This window comes from Lonchura striata, chromosome Z (assembly GCF_046129695.1).
Source record: "Lonchura striata isolate bLonStr1 chromosome Z, bLonStr1.mat, whole genome shotgun sequence".
NCBI classification, from domain to species: Eukaryota; Metazoa; Chordata; class Aves; order Passeriformes; family Estrildidae; genus Lonchura; species Lonchura striata.
In genome coordinates, this window is record NC_134642.1 from 17,686,407 (window position 1) to 17,691,490 (window position 5,084).

General features: G+C 38.2%; 1 long non-coding RNA gene across 1 annotated transcript; it reads left to right on the forward strand.

Moving 5' to 3' along the window:
- LOC110471296 (uncharacterized) lies at positions 1–4,573 on the forward strand. The gene is made up of 3 exons (XR_002465565.3): positions 1–143; positions 383–452; positions 4,178–4,573. It is a non-coding gene; the product is annotated as an uncharacterized LOC110471296 (long non-coding RNA).
- The last annotated feature ends 511 nt before the right edge of the window (positions 4,574–5,084 follow it).

Genomic DNA, 5,084 nt, shown 5'->3' on the forward strand with positions numbered 1-5,084 from the left:
GAGCAATTGATCACAACTGTTTGAGTGCAACCATCCAGCCAATTCCTTACCCACTGAATGATTCACCCATCAAATCCATGTCTCTCCAGTTCAGAGACAAGAATGTTGAGCAGCACACTGTCCAATGCTTTGCACATGTCCAGGTAAATGATGTCAGTTGTTCCCCCCTCATCCAATGCTATAATCCTTCACAGAAGGCTCCAAACTTGTCAGGCACAATTTGCCTTAGTGAAGCCATGCTGGCTGTCACCAATCACCTCCCTGTCCTCCACATGCCCTAGAATGGTTTCCACAAGGATCTTCTCCATGGTCTTTCTGGGCACTGAAATGACACTGCCTGGCCTGTAGTTCACTGGGTCTTCCTTATTTTCATGTTTTCCAGAATGGTTATCCTTCCTCTTTTCCAGTCAGCAGGGACTCCATCAGACTGGGGATATTCACTGAATATACATGTAAGTATCCATGAATATTAACCTTGGAGTATAGCCCTTCCAATTCCATTTCATGTGTGGACAAATGCTGAAGAAAGCAAGCGTCAGAAGGTTTTTAAGGTGCTATGTATTAGTTTGGTTTTTGCATTCCTTCTGTCAGAGAGCACTGGAGTCCTGCTTTCCCTTCCAACTAGGTATTCCAGGAGTTAAGAGCAACTCCAGGCATGGTTCCACAGGTACAGTCATAGCTGGGTGAGCCAGGTTTTGGTAGTAGGATCCATTGATAGTCCCAGGCAAGAGATGAGCCAGGTTCAGGCAAATGTAAAAGGAGATGAGACTACAGGTAGGACAATAGATCAAGTTTCATCTTCAATCTTAAGTCTATGCAGCAGACAGGACTAAAGACAGTGAGTAATGGACATCTGAGAGCTACATTCAGGAGGAAAACTAGCTACCAAGAGGTCTGCCCAGCTAGCAGGGGCAGACTAGGCTGGAGACCAGCATATGGCAAGACAGCTGAGGGTCTAGGGCTGTGGTGAAATGGAGACCTTGGGCTCACAAGCAGTGTGTGCATGCCCTGGGTGAACCTGGTCAGGGTCAGTAGATTCCAGAGGTGCACTTGGTTTCTGGACTTTCTCCCGTAACAATCACATGGTTAGGTAGGGACCCTCTGCAGGCTTTGCCCACAGGCTTTTAAATTATTCTAAACCTGCCTTAATAATCCAGTCCTCTGGCAAAAAAAAATATCTTAATCCTTCAACCTTTTAAACCCCTTTTAAACCTTTTTCATACTTCACCTCCTTTTATATTTGGAGTTGGCGATATCCACAGAAGAGATAAAGAGCATTAACTCCAAACATCACTGTTTTGATCTCCACCTGCCACTTTGCTCACTCATGCTGCAACTAACTGAACTGACAGACACTTCCTTGACAGATAGCCAAGCAGGGCAGCTGCTGCTCAGTCTATGGCAAACACTTCTCCTTCCTAAAACTCACATGACAATCAATAACATGGGCTTTTTTCCATTTAATCACTGTCAATCCTTACAATCCTTACAAAAACCCACTAATGTCCTCTATAAACCTTCCCAAGAAGGCCAGGAGGACCTGCACTTGATTTCTTACAAAGGCAGAATTATTTGCTGCTGTGTTTTTCTAGTATCTCTTTTCTGCCATTTGCTCTTTTTTAAGTTGGTTCAAAGGTAAGCTTGATAGACCTTGAATGCAAATTCAGTTACTTAATACAGGGTATGTTAACCCTTTTATCATGTTGTTTGTGTCCATTGGCTTTTAAATACTGAATATGGCTATATGATAAGAGCAATGCCTATGTAAATATATCAGGAGGTGTTATCTATTATTATGAATACCTATGTAATAGACATTGCATTACAAGAACTTCTCTTGCCTAATCTAGTTTTATTAGGCAATAAAAATGTTCTCCCTGGCACAGAGAGACCTGTATAGTGCTGACCCTAACAGGTGTATCATGATGACAAGGTACTGAGATGTTCTTTGGGAAATAAGCATCTGACCTCTCTTATTCTTATCTAGGAGTTAAAGGTATTACGCAACAGAATACGCAGATTTTGCAAATTCAGGAAGTCTAAAAGTTGAGACTTGTTTTTTTTTTCAGAAGACTAGATTTTGTATATCCATAGAATTTTTTTTTTTTATTTTTAGAGTAGAAAGGGAATTACCATTACCTTTCTTTGTTCTTCAGCTAGCACACCTATACAAGCTGAGATGACAGCTTCAGCAAAAACTTTTCTTTCAAAAAATATCTCAAATCCTAGATGTCTATCTAGATTATTAGTCCAAGAGATATTAGTGAAACCATCACTCATCTTGAAAAACACCGAATAAAAGTCCTCCTCCTTTTGCAAGACTGGGTCACAGCTGCTTGTTTTTCAGGGTTTGAACAAGTTCCCTTAGTAACAGGGAACCCATTACAAAGCCATTTTCCTTGCCTCTGCTTGAGGTAAAAGTCTGTTAATTCCTCACTATAAATCAGAGAAGCTTCAATACAGCAAATCTCTTTCATCTTTGTATCTTTGCATCAAGAAAAAATCCTGCAGTTCCTTAGGGGCACTTCCCTTTTGGGGGAGTTTCTGAGTCCTCATCTGCTTAAAGAAAGCTTTTGCTTTCCGAACTGCAATGATTGATGATATTAAGGGATTATTGAGACCAGTTCTGCAAATGCAGCAAATGATTCCATCAAAACATACTTTCTATCTGGCTCTGGGTGGCCTATAATTGGTTATGGCATTGTGTTTGATCATAGTCTGACTATGCCTACATATACATAGATTTATCCATTTAAATGCCAGTGAAGTTCCTGAGTGAGTCAACATCAGATTTCATTATATTGTGTCCATCCTAAAAAGAGGGGTGATTTTCTTGGATGAATAAATTATCACAGGAGATTAATATCACAGGCAGTACAAGGTAGGAAGTGGTACTGCATGGTGAGGATATGAGAATGAAAGAAATGGGACTAGTTCATCCGATACCAAACTAGAAGCTGCAAAGATTGGTTCAGCTATCTTCTTGACCATTTGAAGTTGGTTAGAGCATGTGGTATTTTTCAAACTCCTAGTGAATATATCTACATGAACTCTCAAATATAGATCAAGACTGAACCAGCAGTGAAGAATCTGTCTCTGAAATCAAAAGTGAATAAATACTTTAATGTTACATAATATCTTAGTTAACATATAACTTAGAAAAAGAGTAAGATGTTGCAATGTCCTGGTTGTGGTATTAGATATCTTTTTGCTGCTCCTGTTAAAAAAAAAAAAAAAAAAAAGTATCAAGCATGGCTACAATATAATCTTCTTAAAAGGACTGGCTCACACACACTTAGTAGACTTCTTAGGATGCAGACATACTTCCTGTACACATGCCAAGTACAGTAAGCATGCTTTACCTGACCATGACTTGCCATTCACTTATGATCCCCCAGAGACTGCACATGATTTGTACAGTCATGATTCTGCAGTTCTGGCCACAGAGCCTGCATTAATGTCGATTCAGTGCAGTACTGCATTAACATACTTTGACTCTCTACAGGATTTAAACATGATAATGAGCTTCAACTAATCCAGAATTTTGTTCTTTTAGTGCAGCATGGTAAGGCAATATCCTGACTCATATGGAGAAGGAAAAATTCTCAGACTTTGAGGAAGAACTGGGAAGGCAAACTGCAATAAGAAAATGAAAAATACAGCTTGGGATATCTACTTGACAGATTGATAGGAAATGCTGGTCATTATCAATATGGTTTGTGTGGAAGGGTGATGGAATAAGCAGTTGGTTATTCCATCCGAATAGAAACTGCAACAGGACTGACCAGTGGCAAAGAATAAGAGAAAAAACTGAGGGTGAGTTAGGAGTAATAGAGAATCTAACACAAAAAGATAGTCAAATATCTACCTATCTACGAAATAAGGTATGTGTCCTAGGGAGAAAACAGCAATCTTAAATATTCTAAAAATATATTCTAATTCATATGTCTAGAGACTAGATAAAACCTGCAGAGGAACACCTAAATCTTAATTTCACGACTTTCAGTGCTTCAGTTGATTTGGATGTAAAGCTAGCCAACAGATAATTAAATTAGCATGGCCATATACAATGATGAGTGAAGTTGGGAAATCTCAGATGCTACTAACAATTTGTTTGCTGTTTTTCAACATAATTATGATAAAGAACACACTGTCTCATATAATTTTCTCATTACAGCCACGTTCCCAAAGGATGACATGGCAAAATGTTAAGTAGTAGATGAACAGAAGCAAGAGGAAGTCGGCTTTTCCATAGCACTAGCTTCTGAAAACTATATAGTTTCCCACTAATCTGCTTTTATAGCACTCTATACCTGTTATCCATGGATTAATCTCTCTATCTTCATTTTTCTATGTACACCTAGTTAATTAAGGATAGCCTGTTAATTTACTACTGCTGTATGAGAACATTAGAGATCACTATCTTTTAACAGTGCTAATATATTAGCCTGCCTAAGTGCAAATATTTAAGATGTATCTTCTATGTGCTTACGCTTTCCAATTGCAAAATGGCGTTATGCAATTCTGTCTTTGGTAATCTTTTTAAAAAGTTGAAATAAATAATAGGATCAGATCACATTTGGTTTTTACTTGATTAAGGTTTCCATGAACTAGAAATACAGCCTCCAAAAATTTTGCAGAAGGTAAGAGCACAATCACACTTCCTTGTCTGAATGACAGTTGCTTTTTAAAACATAATACCGTGTACCAGGTAATTATAAGGCTCTTCCAGAAAAAAAAAGACATAACTCTCCTAACTGTCCCAACAGAAGTTTTATATTCTGTAGAACAAAATTAAAAGCCAGAAATATGTATTTCCAAAGAAACAGTCTAGACATATTGTAGAGAACACAGTAGGCGAGGAGTACTAGCTAATACAGTCTGTTCCTCCTTGTCTAAGCAATTCTTAATCAAGGTAAGCAATATGCACTCTTAAATGGGACTTAGTACTCAGAAACACCTCAGGTCATAAAAAGTAGTAGTGGTTTTGAAATCAAAATAATAGAATAATTTTGCTCTCCTGGACATATTTCATTAACCCATTTAGTCATATATGAAATAAGCAAATGGGTAAATTCAGGTCA